Source organism: Corvus brachyrhynchos, unplaced genomic scaffold (assembly GCF_000691975.1).
Source record: "Corvus brachyrhynchos isolate BGI_N302 unplaced genomic scaffold, ASM69197v1 scaffold136, whole genome shotgun sequence".
Taxonomy (NCBI): domain Eukaryota; kingdom Metazoa; phylum Chordata; class Aves; order Passeriformes; family Corvidae; genus Corvus; species Corvus brachyrhynchos.
In genome coordinates, this window is record NW_008239080.1 from 707,591 (window position 1) to 730,766 (window position 23,176).

The 23,176-nt window shown below is 37.5% G+C and overlaps 1 protein-coding gene across 24 annotated transcripts in view; it reads right to left on the minus strand.

Annotated features, from left to right (window-relative positions):
• The window catches only part of RIMS1 (regulating synaptic membrane exocytosis 1), a 246,029-nt gene that overhangs the window by 193,142 nt on the left and 29,711 nt on the right, over positions 1–23,176 (minus strand). For 22 of the 24 annotated variants that reach the window (XM_017739268.1, XM_017739272.1, XM_017739256.1 and 19 more), the window contains exons 1-2: positions 4,165–4,229; positions 2,501–2,512 (exon numbers count right to left, since the gene is read on the minus strand). The gene's annotated coding sequence lies outside the window, so the exon portion shown is untranslated. Of the gene's footprint in view, positions 1–2,500; positions 2,513–4,164; positions 4,379–23,176 lie in introns of those variants that run through there. The other 2 variants (XM_017739265.1, XM_017739252.1) reach the window with 2 other exon arrangements.

Genomic DNA, 23,176 nt, shown 5'->3' on the forward strand with positions numbered 1-23,176 from the left:
TTCACTGGCCTCTACTCTTATTGTTTAAATTTTCTGCACTTCTACATATCAATTCCATACTTCAGGTATCAAGTATAATTGCTTTAGCTTTTGTCCCTTTAATCTTTCTAGCCTTCTCTCACATGAGCAGCTCTCTATTTCCTGGATCATGCTCTGATTTGACTTTCTTTGTGCCTGTCACAGTTTGTGTTTGTCAAAGATGGGTAACTCATGGGAAACAATATCCCGGATGAGGTATCATTAATTTTCCAACTCTACAGGAAACACCTTGAATCTAGGATAACACTTGACTTTTCCTGAGTTGACACTTTGGTAATTCACACTTCATCATCCTTTCCAAATGATGCACCCTTCAACTGAAGAAACTTGGTGCATGTGTTTTGTATTAATATAACTTACTGTGGTAAAAATTCATGTGGAGACTAAGGGATAAATATGTTTTAAAAGTTACTGATATGAAACTTGCCATATGTAATTAGTCAGGAATATTGAGCCACTGAAAATAATTAAGAAATAATATTTTTCTCATGTTGCTCTATATTAATCATACCAATTGTTCTGTTATAAAACATGCTATTTCTAGGCATGTATTATTAATTCTATATATTCCATTAACTTTCAGAGACAGGCACTGCTAAAGCAATGGTACTTTAAAGAAGTGTTCCCCATGTTTCCCACACATTCAATTATTGGATACTTTCCCTCCAACTACCATTAACTTTTTAGTTGTTAAAGAGATGTAGGGCAGCTTTATCACACCATATAGAATTTATTTTCATGCGTTATTATCAGGGCATTTTCTTGGCATGTGGAAGCCTGGAGTTCAACACAGCACAACTTAAACTAAGACAAGTGCAAATAATAAGGATGTATTTAATTGCACTTAGGACAATCCAGACGAGACAGATATGTCTTCAGAACACATCTTCAGAGATCTTTAGTGCCATGGAATCTGTTTTCTGGATCCCAAGTGACATTATTTAAAGATGAACACCTAAGCTGTCCCCTATTGAAGACACAATCTCTCCTGCATGCAGACACTAACACAATTTCTGTTATATAGCCAAGTTTTTGTTTCAAATTGAAGGGTGAAGGATGCCTTGAGCATATAAGGAGGTCAAGTGAGGTTCACCTGAATTGCTCTCCAAAACCTAGGTGGCTAAATTGTACCTAAATGGCATTTAGGGTACTTGAGCGCTTTGCTGTTTCTGACCCTAAAGAAGATGCTGTTGCAAGGTCACTAATGTTTCAATACACCCCAGTGGATGGATGCATCAATGATGCACTGCTTTAGTAAGAAATCAGTGTCGAGCTGAAACCTCTTTCACTCTATCCTAAGCCATTTAGATAGAATGGAAAAGATCTAGAACTACTGGATTATTTTAACACTTCATTCAGAGTACCACACAGAAAACACGGGAATGAGCTGTAGAAAGTTCTATTTCATAGCCGTTAGAAGAACAACCATGCCCTCAGAAACTACTGACATAGAAAAATCCTACTGCAATACTCAGATGCGATAGAAATAATTTTCCCTGGGTGTTGAACAGTACTAAATTTCAGGTTACAGGTATGCTAGTATTTGAATGGGGCCTAACACTACCTCATATCACAAGCGTAACTCCACAAAGAATGCATCAAAAACTACACTGGGTTGTAATTAATTTACACTCGTTTCAGCTGAGGTGCCAGAAAAGCTAGCTAATTTCCACACTCAATTCTCCAATTAAAAATCTGGACTACCATCTTTCACAGAGCTGCCCAAGAAGAGGTGGTAACTGGACGTGCACTGCTCTGTTCAAGTACTGCCACCCCTTTTGCCATGCACAGGGTGCGGAGATGAACAGGGAACTACCTTCACCTATTTGAGATAAGGCACAGGCACTAGTGGTGAATATGCCTGTATTGATCCTAAAAGTTCTGCAGATTTTTCAAATTATGACTATGCATTCAAAAAGGATTCACTCCACCTTGCTCATTATACTTATGTCCCGTTTGTTTGCCTACATATATTATTCAAAATGTAAATCAAAAAGCTGATTTTACAGGAATTCCCTGAATTTCTGCTGCAGCCAGAATGAAACACAGCAAACCATGTAAAACAATGTGAAATTACAATTAAAATACTAAATTAGATTTCCTGAAACAGATGGAAGGACCTTGCATGCAAAAAGTCAAAACTGTTAACTAAAGACATATTAATGAAATAAAATTTTATTACACTTATTGCCTCCTCTACTTCTTTATTGCCTCCTCTACTTCTTAGTTCTTAATTTCTTTTATTGTCATAATTTTGACAACAGTCTTGGGTTTCCTTGTTGAGCTGTCTTTAGGCCTATGTTCAGCTAAGGAATGTGTAGGGCCTGGGTGTTAGGATTCGTGTTTTCCCCCCATCCCCTGTGAATGATTTTGAAATTTCAGTTCAGTTTTTCACATTAATATGTATCCCAGTTAACTAACAACATTATAATAATAAATTATAAAAAGCATGGATTCTAACCACTTTGTCCTCCTTTGGGAAAGCATCCAAGGAAGCAGAATAAAAAGAGAAAAGAAAAAAAGGAGAGATAAAGAATAAAATAGGCAAGTATTAATAGACAGATTTCAAAGAAATGCAATTCTAATAACTCTCTACAAAGAGACAAAAACATAAAATTAAGAAAAAAAAGAGCTTTAAATAAAAAGATGACATTACTGCATATGTTGAAAACATGTTTTCCCACCCTGACCCACAGAAGCATAAACAATATAAGAAACAAAATGCAAGTAACAAATGAATTCACACTTTTCCATTTCTGTGACTTGAAATAGCAGGTGAAAAATGCTTAAAATATATATGCAAATTTTTTTCCTAAGTAAAGATAAGCTGTATCACATGCACTCATTAATAGAATAATGTAATATATCAAAGTAAATTGTATTTTTCAGAGACTTGCTCCAATGACACCACCTACAGGTGATATAATGCAATGCATCTATTTTTACTAATATATTAATACATGCAAATTTTCCCAATCACATATATAGTTTTCTTCAGAACGTGAATTTAATTTAATGGACTCACAGGTACATTGAGGCTATGGAAAACTTCTAAAACAAGCATGAAATGCATCTTTTTGGGGGGTTATTTTTGGTTTACACAAAATTTCAGAAGGCCTATTCAGTTGATGCCCATCTTAAGGAAAGTGAAAAGGCCACAAACTAGGTCCCTTGTGAACAGGATTATCTGCTATAAAATCTATGTTAACTTTTAAGTGAATTTGTGTTGATACCAAGAGCACTGATAAATGCACTCTACAAAAGCCTGGCATCTTAAAGCCATAGGAGAAAGTTACCTCATCTCATGATAGATAACAAAACTATTAATGTAATAAAAAGAGATGTGTGAAATGTTTTATAACACACCATAGTCCTTGATGACAAGCCAAAAATAATCACTGGATAACAGTATTCCAAATTTAGATCCTACTGCTTGTGCACAAGTGAGTAGCCAGAGGCTTGGAAGGGACTGACTGATCAGAGGGTACTCTTGGATATCATTTGGTTTTGTGGAAAGCTGCTGCAGCTAACTCATGCAGATCAGAGGGAGAACAATTCAGCTCACCTGTCTGAAAGGAAGATACTTAATCCAGATTATTCTGTAGTTCTGTTCTTTAAATAAGTTTAAAATAAATTGGCATAACACTTTCACTGTGCTAAGAAAAGTGGATGGGTTTTTTTCCCAATCAAAAAAATCAACTGATTCCATGTAAAAGTAATCTATAAATGTTTATGAAAAGCTCCATGAAAATAAAAAATGTAATATTAAATAAGGCTTCAATAAAAATTTATTAATGTGGAGCTGTACCTGAGCAAAATGGTTTCTTCTTTCATTCTATGAAAAACAAGTATTTTCTTCAAGCTGTCACTCCGTAGAACTAGACACTATTATTCTTTTGCTTTAATTAGCTCTGTGATTCCAAAGTACCTTGGCAATCACTAAATACATTGTTTTACTTGTATGATTTTACATTGATTTACTTGTATGATACACACCTCATAACAAAGCAATGAACAAAACACTTAAGTAAAATGAAGCATGAAATGCCAAACTAAAGGTGAATAATCTGTAGCATGACAATGTCAAGGAGGCTTTTTCTTAGGAGTACACATCAGAAGACTTACATTGTTTGATCGCAGAGAGACACGACCTCCACATCGAGCACAGAACTTGGTCCGGCAATAAGAGCATAAATGGCCACAACCATCTGCAAACTTTGTTTTATGACAGATTCCACATGTTGGAGCATCATCCTTGTGCTCTCCCTGGTAACGGCGGGCTTCTTCCCCTATCTTTCTTACTTGCTCTTTATAGCTTTCAAATTGTTGATGCAACCTCCTGCATAGATGAGAAAAAAGTTTATATAGCACCAATAGGAGGAAAGTCTACTACTCTGTATTTCTTTCAGCTTGCAACTCTACCTAATATTCTGGGCCTGTTCACAATACTGTATGTACCTCATACCAAATACATGCTGCACACAGAAGACTGTATAGGGCACTCTAAAGGAAAAAAAGTAATAGACATCTTTATTCTTGAAGGTTTACTTCAAAGGTTACAAGTAAATCATTTCACTTGACCAGAAATTGATCCAAATGCATATATTAAACAAAATTGTCTATCATGTACTGAATAAAAAAAATAATTGTGTGATCAAATTTGCATTTCTTTTTAACCAACAATTTATACATCAGGTGTAATCAAAATATGTAAATCAATCCTCACCTTCAGTGCTTTGAAAAGCTAGATTACTAACACATACAACAAATATTTCAAAACGTGGTCTATAGTCACACTGACCTTACAAGAATATGAGAACATCTCTTTATTTCAAACCTCTATATTTACAATCTGTTGTGTTTTCTCTTGTTAAGTATGAACTTAAACAACTTAAGGTTTGCTATCCCTCATTACAGATATTTCTTCCAGTTTAGCTGTAGGAGTAGATAGAAGCATTAGCAAGTACAGGGGTTCCTATGATGAAGACTGGTGTTCAAAGAAGCAGCACTTCTCTTCCAGCTGCCCCAAATAACAAACACACTGACCTTATGCCCACCAATTGGCTAAGCAAGCTGCTACACAACAGATCCACCTCCTAATCATAGCTCAGGGAAGAGAACATAGCCCGCTGGCTTTCATTCCCCCTTCTATAACTCAGGAGGAATAATAATGATAATGATAATGATAATGATAATAATAATAATAATAATAATAATAATAATAAATGCTTAGTGATAAAATCTTTCTTATCATTATTATATTTTCCCTGAGGAAAAAAATGTTCTCCTGTTTGTTTCTATGAAACTTTCTTGGCAAAGACAAAATTTCAGAGGGAAACTATCCAAAGTTCTGGGCATTTCCAAAAGGGGCAATCCAGATACTCTCCTCATCCCGGCTGCATACTGAAACTGCTTCTTAGGCACCAATTTCAACATTCACCAGATCCCTCTCAGTGGCCTAACCCATGAACCTGAACTCGAATCAATAGAAAACTAATTCTCCAAAAATGAAACCCTTCTATAACTCAGGAGGAATAATAATGATAATGATAATGATAATGATAATAATAATAATAATAATAATAATAAATGCTTAGTGATAAAATCTTTCTTATCATTATTATATTTTCCCTGAGGAAAAAAATGTTCTCCTGTTTGTTTCTATGAAACTTTCTTGGCAAAGACAAAATTTCAGAGGGAAACTATCCAAAGTTCTGGGCATTTCCAAAAGGGGCAATCCAGATACTCTCCTCATCCCGGCTGCATACTGAAACTGCTTCTTAGGCACCAATTTCAACATTCACCAGATCCCTCTCAGTGGCCTAACCCATGAACCTGAACTCGAATCAATAGAAAACTAATTCTCCAAAAATGAAAAAAACAAAATATTTTCCCATCATTTTGCTTCTGGACACCTGGGAGGAATGTAGGACATGAGCTCCCAAAGCCAGAAATTAAAGAGACCAGTAAAGAGCTGGACCATCCTATTTAAAGCAGCACCAAGCTCAGCTGCCGTGAAGCTTCATTTACTCCACCCTGAAGCTTAACTTAAAAGGATTGTATTTTGCTGTTAACTATCTTATTAGTCATCAAATCATACAAGAAAGAAACACTTCTGTAGGTGCAGCAGGACAGCACCGCAATTCCTGACCTTTATTGTCATGAGCTTGGGTAAAGACCTCAGACAGCCTAAGGAGGAGAGTCCAGCAGGGCACAACTTGCACCATGCTATGTAGAACCCAGGCTTTCCCAGATGTTGCTTCAAATCTACATCTCCATGGATAACATTTAAAAAATCATAAGCAGCTACACAGATCATGAACAGAAACAGAATCTTGAGTTTATTAAATGGAAACAGTAGGTGTGTTCTCTGTAGAGGTCTTGGTGATATCCTTTATCTCTGCTCCCTGGTTTGAGCTACCTACTTCCTTAGTTAGCACTGAGACTCACACCATTTAACCAGTGTCTTTTTAGTGACACAATTCCATGTTTCTGTGGGCTTTTGTGTGTGTGTGTGTGGTGAACTTGTCAGGACTTTTAAGGTGTAAGTAATCAGTGTTCTTTGTATGCTGTTTTGGTGAAGTGGATATTTTTACTTTAACATGATATTCAAGCCTTAAAAATGACAATTCAACTTAACTCACAGGAATTGTGGTAAAATACACATAATTCAGTTGGACAGGAATATTATTGCTTGTAAATACATAAATCAACCAGCTCTCACACTAAAACCAGTAACTTCACATGGGGGCATTCTGGTGAGAATGCAGCAACAGCAAAAGCTAAGCAGCCAAGTAATTTATTCTCCCTAACTACAAACATGATGCATTATATTTAATGCTTTATGCTAATTAAAAGCTTGGCAGGAGCAGCAAGGGGTTTTGTTTTTGGGGTTTTTTTTACTAACCTGCTTAAAAAACCTTTGCAGTATTGAGTAAGATGAGAAAAGTAGGTCAAAGAATTAGACAAAATACTGGAGAAACTTAATACTTTTGGCCATATAACTGGATTACACATATGAATTAACTTATCTTACACAGCTGCTCACTTATGATTCATAAAAACAACTGAAGACATTCAGAAATTTTTATAATAACCAGCTTAAAGAATGCAATTAAATAATGGAGAGGTCTGTAGGTAAATTTCTTATTACATCAAATATTCTATTAAAAAATGAAACCATGGAAACTAAATTCAGTTCTCCTCCACTAAAGTAAAACCAAAAGCCCTGGCTGTTCACTAACGTGGAAAGGGAAGATAACAGCAAGCACTGCCCCTCTTCCTGTTCTTTTCCAATTAGACTGTCTACATTAGAATTTTTTCTATCTCATATGAAGCTTATGAAGAGTATTAATACAATTATGGTTTGTCTTTCTGTGTGCACCAAGGGATAGATGAACATGCTACCAACTGGGCAAAACTTAAGTGAGATGAGATTGAAGTTCTTTATAAATAAGTATCACTTTTTATAGATTTGCTAATTTCTGCATCCATGTAAGACATATTTTACTATGAGGGGTTTGAAACCTTTATCTTGCATATCATACATGGTACTGCTGGGGAAACTCTGACATTTTATCTACAGCAAGAATGGAATTGGAGAAAATGACTACATTTCACAGAGCAGAAAGAATCTTACCCAGCTCACAGCAGGTCTGGTTCAATTAGCTCTTTTTTTAACCACCTTTCCTACCTTTTTGAGGAAAAAGCTGGATCTCTGTATCTCTGGCTATTCTATAATGGCGGCAGCAATCCCTCTCAATAGTTTTGCTGTATATCAAAGTATATTAAGTATTAAACAAGAACTAAAATACAGATGGTTGGTTTTGATTTGCTCCTTAACTTCCAGGCTATTGAGCACATTCTCATCAGATGCAAGGAAAATTTAAATCTGTTAAATATTCCTTAATGTAGACAAGGTTAGGCTAAAGATTAATAACAGCATATGATATGATAATGGCTTGGCAGACCCTTGAGGCAGATACCAATTCAATCCCCTCTGACAGAAGGAGCAACCAGACTACTATGTAAGAGGAATATATGCATATATCTACATGATTTTTCATCATGCACCCGAACATTTATCTGGTTCTGCTACTGAGGTGAATGGCACTTGAAGGACTACCTTACCCTGAGACATTATGGCAGTACTTCACTTCCTGTGCAGACCTCCCACCACTCTTAAGGAATGAGCTGCATCCACACGAGCTGACGCGGCTGGGGACGGTGCTGCTATTTCACACTCACACCCGTGGCACATATGCATGATCAAAAAAGATCCCACTATCGGAGAATCTTTGGGCACATCACATCTCCTATGACTAAACCACCCTCTTCTGTTGCTAAAATACTGGAAGAGACTGAGCTGCTTGGAGAGGCACATCAGCCTCGGGACTTTACTGCACGTGCGAGAGGTCAGCATCACCACCCATAGTGCACAAAAACCAAGACACAGTTTGCATGTCTGCAGTGAAAGACTTAACCCATTCACTTCTACAATATACTTATAACTCAACATATGTTTAGGTTGCTAGTGTTTTTTTCTCCAAGAAAACATGATGGCTTCCTCCTCCCTTTCTTTTTCAAAGGCATTTCACAAAAACCCTGCTTCAGCTGTGTTATACATGTACCATATTTTCATTTGAATATTCAGTATTTTACTTTGACAGTGTAAACTAGTTAAAAAATTACTGATAGGCAATTCTTCAAACCTTTACTCACATCTTCATATACTTAGCAAAAACGGTAAGCCTTGGAGAACACTTGTGATAAATACCTTTCATAACTTAAATCTTTCAGACAGCTCACTGATATCATTAGGAGGACAAAAAATGAACATCGAGGTCATTTATAACATTGACTGATCAAGAAGTGTTACATCAAGCCACAGAGAAATTATCATTTATGTTGCTGGGTTCTTTGGAGCTGGACCAAGATGTATACTTATATCCTTATTATTGAATTTCTTATTATTTTAATTATTGGAATTATAATCCAAGACTGCAATTTTTTAACAGACTATATTATTGCTTCTTTTGCTGTTTTAAATTAATATGTTTTAAATTCTATTTTGCTGTTTTAAATACCTATCTAAAATATTTGCACATATATGATGAAGAGTAGAAAGCTTCAAAATAGTGCATCTGCATATTTATGGTCTGTCTGCACAGATTTTATAAAAATTTGATAAAGATTTGTGTCTCTTTCGTGCACGGCTACATTTTAAATGACTTTAAATGTAGTACCAAATCACGTTTTGTACTTCCTTAGAAATCCAGTAGATGGCAATGCAGATCGCATTTTCACTCTCCAGTTCAACTCAAATGGTTCAGTCTTGAAATTAAACACCTGATGTAATGTTACAAAAATATTATGCCCTGCCATGAGTTCATGTTAGTAGAAAAAGTGCCGCCTTCTAAGTGACATAGCCTTAAGTAACCATCCACCAGCAGCTACTGCATGTACGAAAAAAGTAAAATGCAGTATTTTGTCCTGTTCACCCACGCCACACAAATACGTCATCACACAGAGCTCAGACAAGCTTTTCCCTAAGATAAGCAGGCGTTTTACCAAGATCTGTTCTTAGCGTTCTTATTTTATGATAAATAAATAATTAAAAATGCAAACGGCAATATTTCATATGCCCATGAAGGCAACAGCTAGAGCTAAAAACCTGTTGGCAATCCTTAAGCAGCTACGTTGGAGCTGTGACCTGAAAAACGTTGTTCAGCTGCTCCGTAAAGCTGGAAGTACCTCAGCACCACCGGATGCCTTGCTGGTCTGCCAGCACTGCAGGCACCCATCTCAAGGAGGTGCTTCCAGAGGGAGCAGCGCAGCACCTGGCTTTGGCCTCAGCCCCACCAGCACCGCAGCTGGGACAAGCTGTCAACTTGTCCTGGGTTTTGGGAACACACACTTCAAACAACGAAGTGGAGACAGGCAATTTTAGCAAGTTGCTGTGGATAGTTTTGTCTGAGTAAAGGGAAATGAGGAGTTTATGGGGAATCTAGCATGCGTTGACTAGAAGAACAGCTGAAGTTGAGTGGAGAAGTCTAGATATATTTTCTGGTTACTTCATTAATCATCACATGACATATAAATCCATTATTAAGATTCATACCCTCTGTACAGGCAGAACAAATTAAGGTTGAACAGTAAGCAACATATCTAACTCTTCAAGCTCCCAAGTTCTTGATGTAGCACTGTTACTGTGTTAGCCTATTTGAAGTCCAGGATATTTTTGAATGTTTGGGGGTGTGCTGCTTTTTTAGCATGGGCAATACTTGGTTTGGTTATTTTGTAAAGATGAAATAACTGCTGGATGTACTCATATTGCAAAATATTGGACTTCTGAGTGAATTTGGATGTTAATATTTCTACATTAATGCTATTACTGCATTTTTTTATTCAGTGTGAACCACTATTTTAAGAACCAAAGATAAGCAAGACATGGTTTCCATAAGCTGCGAAAAAGGTAGCAATATGATTAATCAACTAATCTTTGGAGGTAAAAAAAGGCTATGTTTCTATAAAAGAAATACAAGCATTAATCAAAGCACTTCAAATGGCAGAGTTAGCGGCTTCCATATCCGTATTTTCTCCTGCACAAACTGACTGCTTCTAGTCCCTTTGCTATTTCCTACTGTCCAACTTGTCACTTTTCTGCAACTTCACTCACCGCCCACTTGACCTTTCCCTAATCTCACTTCCTGTAGGTCTTGTCTCTTGTTCCTACACATTTTTTAATAAATATATCAAAATAATTATTATAGACAACATATATTATAGCATGTTCTATATCCTATAATAAAAGCAGTAAATATTCCTCAAAATGTCAGATTTTACCTGGCCTGAAGCTTTCTTCATTCTCCCCTGTTCACTCAACACACAACTATGGATCTACTCCATTTTCTCTCAACTTGGTGTTCACCTGCCACCCATAACATTTTTCACCTCACCAGCAATCACCGGAATCCTGCAGAGCATCAGCCCTTTCTTCTCCACATGCCAGGATCTCTTCTTCCTCCCTGTTTTATTGCTGCAAACACAAACCTCACCATGCTTGTAACTCACAAGTCTGTCTCTCTACCTCACATTTGTCTCCTTCTCTCCAAACTGAAGTGTTTGGCATAGATACCGACTCCTGTCAAGGGTGACCCGTACACCAAACTTCATAAACTGAAATAGAAATTTCCTTGTACCTCAAGCACAACTTACCACCCTCTCCATTCTGTTTTCCACTCAGGACCAATAACCACTGTGCTACACACTGGACTCAGACCTACTTAGACCTTCACCTAAACTGCTTGTTGTGGGGACTAATTTTGCAAATTAAAACCAAACCAAACCAAAACCAACCAAATAAAAAAGGACACACCCAAAAAACTGCCCACAACCCAAAACAAACAAACAAACAAACAAAAGAAACCCACTAAAGTTTAGCTAATTTCATATCTGTTTAGCTTAAACATTCAGCTATCACCAGCTCATCCCTCAATCCCTTTTTCTGCCATTGCAAGCCTGTCAGTCTGATAGTCTAAATCACAGTTCTGCAACAAATACAATTTAATTTATTTTACCTCTCCCTTTGTATTCTTCCGATGAATCTGCTTTTCTACTGCATAAAACATAAATGGCTTATCTTCACCTTCAAAGACTTTGACAGCCTATTTCCATCTTGCCTATGATTTCTCATTCAGTACTGAGATGCTTCTGCTCAAGCGAAACTTTCAAGCAAGAATCACAGAATGGTTTGGGTTGGAAGGGATGTTAAAGATCACCTAGTTCCAAGCCCCTGGCCATGGACAGGGACACCTTTCACTAGAACAGGTTGCTAAAAGTCCCATCCAATCTGGTCTTTGAGGACTTCTCTTTGTTGCCTCTAACATGGGAGTATTAGCAACAACACCATCATCACATTATCCTCCTTAAAACTCTCCTTCTCCTTGATGCCTGCAAAGACCTGGACAAAAATTAGATATGTCAAAAGTATGTTAAAACTTTTACTTAACAGGCCAGGCAATACAGACTCTCCTGTCTGTTCTTATTATTCTATTATTTACCTAATACTTACAGCGCAGGCTGCCCCTGTGGCAAATACTGCCTTTTTTTCTACACATGTGAAAACCCCAACTCAGAAGGGTTATAGTCCATGATAAATGCTTCCAGGCAATACGGTAACATCAATCTCCCAACATGATTCTGAAATTCATGAAGTTATTTTTTAAAATTTCTTTGAATCATGTTACGATTCCGGTAATTTACTTTTTGCTTTCCAGCCCTCAGGCAATATACTTACAGCTTTCCCCATGTCCAACGCATCTTTAATGCTGTTAGTATTTTCCTATAGGTCTGTGACACCAGTCCAGGAGCAGTAAAACCATGAAACATTTCATTATGAGAACCATGACAAAATTCAGACTTGACCAAGACAAAGGTTTCACTTACAGACTTCACACAGGAACTTAGACTTGGCTAAGTACCACTGGAAAGTTGTTCCATGTAGCAGATACTTTTGCCTTCTATACAACTTACCTTAATTCCAATTCCTTCCTATAATCTACTATCAAGCACATACTACCTGGCAGCATCCTCACAACCCTGTACAGGCTGATGCAAAAAGTCCCACACCTTGCTCATCACATCAGAGCAGAGACACACCAGCAAAGTGGTGTGGGCTGCAGCTTTATTCCCAGGGCTCTTATCTGGTGCCTTTTCACCAGCAGGAACCGTCGTTTTAAAGTTAACATTTTACTTAGGGCAGGTTTTCTGCAAGCATATAAACGAGCTCATTAAATAACTTGTATAAAATAGAATTTTTCATTTTCCTGAGAGATTTCCTAATGTAGATTATTGGAAAACTTTATTTTCATATACTTCTATTTGTTGGGGTTTTTTTAAATAACTACAGCCCACAAGCAGACTTCTTCCTTACACAACTGAAGAACTGTGAGTCAAAAATGTGCAATATCTACAATAAGGAATTTACATTCCAGCTTCCCACAGTTCCTCCCAAATGACCGATATCCTTTCTGAGGTAAAAATGAGAAATCAGAGAACGAAGCAAACAACACATAATAGTACTAAAAAAGGCATAGCTGAGGAATTCAGAAAGAAACTGTGCGTGTCTTGTATTAAAAAGCATTTACATGTTGAGATATATTTAGTACCGAAGGAATCAGTGCCTTCTGCTCAAACTCAATTGACAAAGTGACAGTTTGACTGGAGCCAGTAGAAAGGTGGTGACAACGCCCCAAAATGTGTCAATGCCTCTTCCTTTGGTTTTTACCAGTATGGCCATTCTTACACACCTCTCACCTCTGTGGGCAACCTCAGCAGTATCAGTCACCCCACGTAACCATCACAGTTCTGCTGCATTTTCCTGTTTAATTTCTTTACCACTCAGCTCTCCTAACACAGACAGTGCAGCAGGAGAGCAGCTGGTTTGCTCTGAAGAGTTGTCACCAATTCCAAGTGAGAGAGTTCAAAAAGTTTCATGAGTTCATACACACAGAGCTGTTGGCAGCCTGAACTTTACCAAACACAAACACTTAAAAAGTTACAGAAATGTCACTATGTTACAGTCCCAGGCTTACCGCAGCATTGAAACACACATTCAGGCCAAGCATTTTCTACCTAATAAACACAGGACCTGTAAGTCTATTCAGCTTTTTAAAGATTTCTGAAACTACTCATGCAACAAAACTGCATAGGTAAATGGCTATATTATTTTATTTGCCATTATTCATGCAATACCTGTTGCAGAAAAACCAGCCATAATGACTGAGGGACAGCAACACCCATGCAACCACACAGTCAACCAGTCCAGGAAACTCAATGGGGTTAGACACAACCGAAAGAAATAAAATCTGACCCCACACAGTTGCATTAATGCCTATGGATGAAAAAGAAAAAAAAACCAAAAAAAACCAAACCACAGTAGCAGAATCAGAAGCTGAGGAAGAGGGTTTGACTGCAGCAGAAGTGTGAGCTTGAGCATCTGTTGCAACAGTACTGTCAAACCCGGGCATTTTAAGATACAAAGTTCTAGCATAGTACAACATGCAAATACTGCTTGTATGTGACTTTATCAGGAATATGTGTCTCTTACAAAAAAGGCTTTTCTTACTCAAAATCGAAATAACATGATTTGCTACAAAGATCGTTTTAAGACTGAATTTGATTTTCTACAGAGATTGCTTTAAAACTGAATTTCAGTTCTCAAAAACTTGTCAGCTTAATAGTCTCCATAAGATCCACTGCAAAAAGAGGCCTGCGAAATTTTCTCCTGTCTACCCACATTATCAAACCACAAGGAGACCATCTTCCACCATCTCTTCAATTCACAACACTCTTAAAATTTAACCCCTACTAAACTGGGAAGTAAGATCAAGACTCCTCTCTTCCCAGCTATTTCAGAGACAAACATCTATTCACCAAATAAATTTTAATTTTTTTAAATAAATAAATAAGTTTTATGCAACACTTACTTAGATGAGTAAATCAGGGCTTACTCTGACACAAAGACTGATAAAAATATTAAAGGCAATTAATTAAGGTTAGTTTGCCTTTGTTCTTTCAGTGAAATGTTTTCATTCTCCGTGTTTTCTTTATATATCATAACACAAGAACTGTTTTAGTGCAGGTGTATGGCAGAAAACAAAGATCCCAGAGACACCCAGCCATGCCAGTACCATTTGCAACATTACAGGGCATATCCTTCTACATTACTGCATTTACAAGTAATTTTCATACATGGTTGCTTACTTAAAATAAGAAGCCCTTAAGTATGTTAGATACAAGCTTCTCTTATAAAAACTTCTAAAAAGACTGCTGGAAAGTTCCTTAAAAAAGTTTTCCTCGTCAACTGACTAAGTGATGTCTTAATTTACCTCATTTAGTTAAATATTGCTGATCACCAGTATTACTGACCACTTAAATATTACTGAGTCTAATCCATCACCACACTCTCTTCCCCATGTTGTATAACAGACACACAGAGCTTGTCTCCTGAATGAGCTGACCTATGTCAGCTTGCGGTGGCATAACAATGTTTTAATGCCACAGAGTGATCCTTTAAGTAGGAGTCTCCGAGCTCCATGGGAAATTTCTGCAGTAAAATACTATTTTGTGAGGTGGCTCTGCCAGCAAATGTCCCTTAAAATACAGTAAGTATATGAGTAGAGAATAATTTGATTTATTTTCTCTTCAAAAACATCAGTTTCATTTTATTATGGAATACAAATATCATTTATTTAAGGTAAACTTCACCACAATCAAATTTTTGTGAACAGACAAAACCTAATCTGTTTTAAGACTGACGCGAAAGAGAATTAAATAGTGTTGTCTTCAATTTATTGAATTAATTTATTGAATCACATAATATGTTACTGCAGGCATGTTTTTTTTTCTAAGGATGGTCATCATATTGCAACCAACCAGCCATAACATGGAGAATAATTGGAAGTCACATAAAACAAAGTACATAAAAATCAAGAAAGGAGCAGGGCAGGGGGAAGAGGATGAGGGGTGGGGAGGCAGGGTGTGTCCTAGGTTACAATGTAAGATGTGCCCACAAGCATGTATTCTATCACCATCTTCATGAGCTGTTAAAACCAGGTGGGCAGTGCTCCCTGCCTCCTCCCTCAAGACTATGTCCTGTTAATGGCCCATCAGTGCCTTATCTCATGAATCATCATTCCGTTGTGAGATGCTCCACCCAGAGGGAGAAACCAAGCATCCCATCCTGGATATAAACTGTGATTTTTGAAGACCACAGGGAGCCTTTTCCCAGCGGATTTTCCAGAGGACAAGAGCTACATACCTATCACTGGACCTTCTGAGGAAGACCAGATCTTTCTACACAGGATCACTGCTTCAACAGAACCACATCTGTTCGCTTCAGGAGGACTGCAGCCACCACCTTATCGGACTGCTGCTGCTACCCAGACTAACAGGGTCAGGTCATATCTGACTCTTGTCTGTTTAAATCAGTTTTATTCTCTTTTTTTCCTGCCTTTATATATATATATTAGTAAAGAACTGTTATTCCTATTTCCCACATCTTTGCCTGAAAGCCCCCTGATTTCAAAATTATAATATCTCGGAGGAAAGGGGGGTTGCATCTGCCATTCCAAGGGAGACTCCTGCCTTCCTCAGCAGACACCTGTCTTTTAAACCAAGACAGGGTGCTACAATGGAAAAGCCCAATTTAAGGATTAGAGAATGAGGAAAAAAGGTTAATGAAAGTCTTAAGGGAAAGTTTTTAAAAGAGAGGCAAATTTGCACCTGCACAAAATCAAACACACGGGTCCCAGTATTTAGCTCTCTTGTTCTGAATACAGAACTATTAACCACCAGACATATTAATGAAGCAACACATGAGAAAGAAAGTGAAAGAGAAGCCATTTATCCAACTGAACCAATTTAAAAAACAGTTCCTTAATGCAATCCTATCTAAATTGCAATTAGCAACCAGACTAAGAATAGACCCTGCTACACTCTGACAATATTGGTTTTGCTACCGTCACACAGTGGGAAAAGATGTTTAAACACCCGATCATCTGCTACAAACAGTACAATGCACACAAGGTAAAAAAAAAAAAAAAAATTCTCATTGCTGGAATATATCCCTTCAGTCAGCTGGCACCTGGTAAAAAGTTTGGAAAGTTGAGAGGTAGGGGTCCTGGTTCAACATAACAGGAAATTACTTTGGAGCAATGCTTATCAAAACAGTATTCTGAAACAGCCTTTCTCATACATGCATTTGAAAAAAAAGGAGAGAAATCTGAGTATTTTTGGCACCCAATGTGTTAAACAGATGATAGGTATCAGATGGCAATACAGGGTGAGCAGCAAAAATATGACAAAGCACAGTGGTCTGTAAACAGAGCAAAGCTACTGAAATTCTAACTACCATATGGTGGTAACAAACAGGACACGTGCAAAACAGGAAAAGATCTCACAGTGAGGGGTGTGATAGGAGCCAGCAAGATGCAGAACTGAAAAAAATTACAATAGGACTGCAAGCACAACAGTGATAACGTTTCAAATTAATTATATTCAGCTGAGGCTCAGTGTGTACAGTATGTCTTCTACCTAAAAATAATTTAACAGCCTTGCTGAGAGCATCTCTAATTTATCATCCTGTTCACCTTCCTTTATAATTTCCATATTACAAGGAACAAAAAAGGCTCACACATCTATTTTAAATATACCATCAAAGTGCTTGAACACAAGATAATGATTAAGCTTGTCTCCAGCATTATTTAATTCTCTTCATTCTTCTGGATGCCAAACTAAACACAAATGAAAAGCATATGGCATCTTAGTGAATTAGAAAATTAGAAAAGGGGAACATTAACTGGTTTCTTTTATTCTTTAAGCATAGAACATGGTAAAATTAAAAATGTCAAGGCTCTTCATATTTATGATTTATTTTAATTTCTTCTTTTAATGTACTCTCTATTGAAGTTAGATGTTCTCAAGAATACTATTTGTGAAAGAATACCAATAGCGTTTCTCTCTACATTTTTATTGCCTACTTTTTGTCTGGAATATCACGGCTCATAACTGTTTTAAGAAAATTGTCTTGAGTTTGAAATTATTCTCAGTAGAAAACTGGAGCCTCTTTTGTGATGAGCATCCCTGCTTCTTGATGCTCACTGAGATTGTACAAGCTAAGAAATAAATCAGTGTTATCAAAAAATTTTTCTGCCAAACTGTCTCACCTGATGAAGTTGTTGTTGAGTAGAAAGTATAAATCCAAAATTACTGTAAACTATTTTTTCTTTGATCTAAATTTCCACAGCAAGGCCTACAGAAAAACATGACATCCAATTTCAGGTTTTCTTCTCATTTCCTTCCTGTATCTATCAGCATTTTGATTGATTGATTGAGCCTACTATTTATGCCCAAACTCTTATGGAAAGACATTCCCATAAAAAAATTTAGTCCACACAGTTCAGTACTGCCAACATTTCAAAATATGGATTTTATTCCTATAATAATGCATATTGGAAAAATGCCATTTGGACAACATAGCAGAAGGACATCAAGAGGGATGCTTCAGTAACCACGTGCTCATTCATCACATCCAGCAGACCCACTGCAGTTCTCTCCTGAGGAGTCATACTCATCATAGGCATGATTTTAAGAGAAGAAAAGCTTCTGCCAACTTATTTACCATTTAAGTCCTAGCAGAAAACCCCTAAGGCTCATTTTAAACCAATAATGTCTTAAATAACAGTAGTGAGTGTCCCTTGGGAAACACTGCACAAAGTCTACTAACCTGTTTTATGATTCTGCCTGCTACTCTGAAGTACCCATAAATTTGGCAGAGAGACATTTCTCCAAAGGCTTTCCTTGATTAGTATTTTTCTGCTGTTCTGTAGTGGTTCTCACAACAGCCTACTAAGCAGTGTGCAGTCACAGAGATTCAGGCTCCCTGATCATTTTGGACCACCACAGGAGACTGAGCCATCATATGCCATAAGCTCAGACCTTCAGAAAATTTGGTTCAGTCCCACAGAAGGCTCCAGGTACAAATCTGATACTCCCGTGGAACAGAGTCCCTAGACAAAGCACTGAAAATTTTCAAGTGACCAAGTCAGAATTAGTTCCAGAGTGCTTGGATCTAACCATAGCATCAGTCTCCTACTTACTCTCTAGTAGGAAAAGGTATTTCACTCCCCTTGGCTAGCCCTTTGCAGAGCCTAAAGCTGTAAAGATTCAGTTCCTCTCATAACTCAGTATTTTCTTAACCTAAAAATGGATTTCCAGATGGAGCTATACGTAAAGGAAGAATATCAATCTTTTACATCAGGCTTTCTTATTGCTTGAGCCAGCAGTCTCTAAGCAGAGTTCTTGTTGTTTTGATGACACTGACTTGCCCTTCTGCCAAATTCACAGATTTTTCACAACAACATGGAACAGTCACAGAATGCAACCACTATTTTGCAGTCTTGTTCTGCGCCATGTTTCAAAAGGCACTACCTCCCTTTACTTGGGATCTGTAATTTAAAATCCAAAGCTGTGTGTCAAGAGCGCTCAAGTGACATTTTTATCCAGCACATTGTACCATATTCTCCAAAACCTGAACAGAATGATGAAGAGTGAAGCTGTATGGGTATCTAGAGTGAGATCCTTCAAAATGGATGATGATTTCTTATCAGCTCTCTCCACCCAAGTGGAACAACTAAAAATTTCTTTCTGTCAGCTATAATCCAAACAGCCACAGTGCATTTCTGAAGTAGAAGTGAAAATCTGGAGGCTTCAAGAAAGTTCCTGGAGCTGGCCAACAGTACAAATACCGAGAGTTTTTCCATGTTTCAAAGAAAATCACCTACCAAGCCATCTGTGCATTGCACCATGCTTTGGTCCATTGCCAGGACAGCAAAGAGGTGAGCTGGACCCAGCACACTGACGTTATCCAACCATGTCATGGATGTGGCCTCGCACATGCCAGCTTCACAAAAATTAGGAAGTTAGGTACAGTTAGTCAGACAAATTTGTTATATTTAATGATGGGGAAAAAAGTCTGACTTGGCTGATGAAAGGCAGTACTTTTCCCACCTGAAAATAGACAGGGAGTAAGTATCTCTAAGTAGCAGCAACTCTCACCTTTTTTTCTTTAAATATATTGCCAAGATTATCAAAAAAATATCCTGGTATGACCAATAATACGTGTATATTCAAAAAACTTCCTCATAGGATTGCACCATGTGAAATGCCATTTCTAGCACTTTAGGAAGAGGTGACTTAGGATACGGTACACTGAAGGACAGACAGGATCTATTTTTCTGTGATGAGGACTGAGATGTAGGAGATTTTTTTTGTGTGTACTAGGTTATCTGCTTGTGCTCACTGCCACTGCTATTGTAATTTATTTATGTCACAGGTCATTAGAAGACCAAAATATATGTGAGGAAGATTGGAAGGAGGCTGACTCAAATGATAGTATCCCTAGATAAGAAGTTTGAACCAAAATCCACTAGGTATCCTATTTTATGTAATTTTGTTAGATCTAGTCACCTGGGGGATTATTTGGTGTTTGATATGGATTCCTCAGCCAAACTATTAAACTGTTAGGGGACTGAAAAGACTACTACTTTAGACTGGAGGAGTGTGGAAGCATGGCTTTACACACTTTGTGTCATTACCTAGTTGATTACCAGGGAGTTATGATTGGTGGTATGTGTGATTGATGGCTGAGAAATAGTGGAATGGTTGCAACCATTATATTGAAAATATTATCATCACCTACAATTACATATACTAAAGCATTAAGTATAGGTAAGTTATCTTTACTAGACCATAAAACATAAATTAGTGCTTTTAGGAAAACTGTTCTTGAGTTAGGAAGATGTACGACATGAGCTCATTAACATTCTTGCAACATGGTGACATCCAAAAGTTCTAGCTTATGTAATAAAAATGGCCCCTTCTGCCTCTTCTAGGGGAATTAAAAGTAAAAATTAAAAAAAATGTAAAAATATAAAAAACCCAAACCAAAACAAAAAATTATCTAAGTCCTGGAGTTCAAGAAGTGTGTAACACTGTGTTGATGGGAACTGAAGCTGTATAATACATTAGTTTTAAGATAAGAAGCAAGTCTCATTTGTAGAATACTGAGAGATCAACACCTACTAGGTGAATCACACTCACCATTAAAAATGCATGCCCTGCTTCCAAGGACAGTCACTTCAACTCCCATCCCTTAGTGCTTATTCTGCCTTTCACCACTAGATTAAAAAGCTTTTAGTGGTGAATACTGTGCATGTATGAAAGTGTTTACACTTTATAATTAAGTCACCTCTTGATCTCCTGTGTGATAAACGAAACAGATTGAAATCTCTAAATCCTCCACTGAAAAGTAGTTTCTCCAACCTCTGAAACATTATTGTAGCTCTTAACTGAACCTTTTGCAACCTTTCAACAAGCTTTAAAAATATAATTCCCTAAGAATTGTGTCCTTCCTTTATCCTTTTTCCAAATGCTGTATTACAAATGCCAAGGGTGAATGTCAGGCCTAATGGTCCAACAGCCTCCATGGTCATCCAAGTGCCCCTTTTGAATATTGCCTCTGTGTCAGGAATCTAATAAATTTACAGAATTTTCCTAATTCCCAAAATTTAACAAAGGAAAAAAAGATCATCAGCCAGCCAGAGACTTCTGCAGCCAAGTCTTTAGTCTTCTTCTCCACAAATAATTCAGGCCTATTTATTTTAAAATATTTATGAGAGGCAGGTGATGTCTCAAGTTTTGTTTGGTTACTATCAAAGTCAGAAATGACTTCTCATCCTCACAGGATGAAAATGTACTTTTCCATTTTTCCCTGTGTACAAAAAGAAAAATTTAGCTAATTTTTGTACACCTGAAAAAGCATCTTCCTTAGGGTATCTTCTGTCTGAAATACATTCCAAAATAATTTATTTGGTATCTCTTAACAACTCCCTGCGTTTCATACCTTATCATTCTAAACAGTCTGTGTTTATAAGGAATAAAGACAGACGAATAAAGGCAGCTGCATCATTCCTAAGGTAGATATCAGTTACTCCGTTAAAATATCACATTCCCTGGAAGATATTCCATATTAAACTTGACAGGATACTCTTGAATGCAAGCAAATGAAAGTTCCAAACTCTTACATCAGTATTTTCATCTCTGAAAAATACCAAAAATATGGCCAGCAGGACCAGGGAAGTCATTCTTCCCCTGTACTCGGCACTGGTGAGGCCGCACCTCGAGTACTGTGTCCAGTTCTGGGCTCCTCAGTTCAGGAAGGATGTTGCAACGCTTGAACGTGTCCAAAGGAGGGCAACAAGGCTGGTGAAGGGCTTGGAACACAAGCCCTATGAGGAATGACTGAGGGAGCTGGGGTTGTTTGGCCTGGAGAGGAGAAGACTCAGAGGTGACCTTATCACTCTCTACAACTTCCTGAAAGATGGTAGTCTGAGGGTCAGTCTCTTTTTCCAGGCAGCAACTGACAGAACAAGGGGACACAGTCCTAAGCTGTGCCAAGGGAAATTTAGGTTGGATGTTAGGAAAAAGTTTTTTACTGAAAGAGTGATAAAGTTCTGGAATTGTCTGCCCAGAGAGGTGGTAGAGCCACCATCCCTGGATGTGTTTAAAAAAGCTTTGGATGTGGCACTCTGTACCATGGCTTAGCTGAGGTGGTGGTAGGGCATGGGTTGGACTCGGTGATCTTGAAGGTCTCCTCCACCCTGGTGATTCTGTGTGATTCTGATTTTCTTCACTGTAGTGTCTACAAAGAATTACATAAAATCTTTTCTTCACATAGTATCTTTCCTATTCTTAGTAAGCACATTTGAAATTTTTTAAAGTACAAAAATTAACTTTCATTTTATGATGCACAGGATTTACTGAAGAAGAGTCCTACAGAAGTATTTAATGAAAATTAAAATAAACATGAAATATGAAAAGTGGCAATCAATTTCCTATGGAAAAAAACCCCCTTAATTCTCTTGGCCAGTCAGGTGTATGCTTTTCCTGTGATCATTTGTACTACTGAAAAATTTTCAAAGTCGGAGAAAATAGGTTCTCGTCATGAAAAAAGTCAACATTCCCTCCTTAAGAAAGAAGTCTCACTATTCTAATGTAACTATTCTACCCTCCCCTCCTCTCAAAAACACTAGGTAATGTGAATCACGGTAGAATTTAAACAACTAAGACTTATCTTACTTTCACAAAAAAATTACGTCCATTAATTGCAGCAAAATGCTTCACTGTGTTCTATCCTTATTTTCTTTTACTAATGTTCCTTAGCTAAATCCCAAAGTCTTCAGCTGGGAAATTCCTTAGAAACAATTCTGAAATCCCTCCTTCACCCTACTTCCTAGTTTAGCTTTCAGATGTTGGCAGGTAGAAAAGTCAATTGCTTGCAAATCCTGAATTTCATCAGAGTTCCTTTGATTTCCTTCTTAGAGGTTGCAACAGACAATTAGTATGTCCCCGCTGTCAGAAAAGTTCTTAATTAAGTTCATGAAAAGGCTTTTGAATTCTTGACTGAAGTGGAACACTCTTGTTTATTGCTCGTGGTGTCATCACTGCCAGGCTATGAATAGCTCTTCCGCTTCCCCTCGCGCGCTCTCCAGCAGTGGAGAGGCTGGGGGCCCCC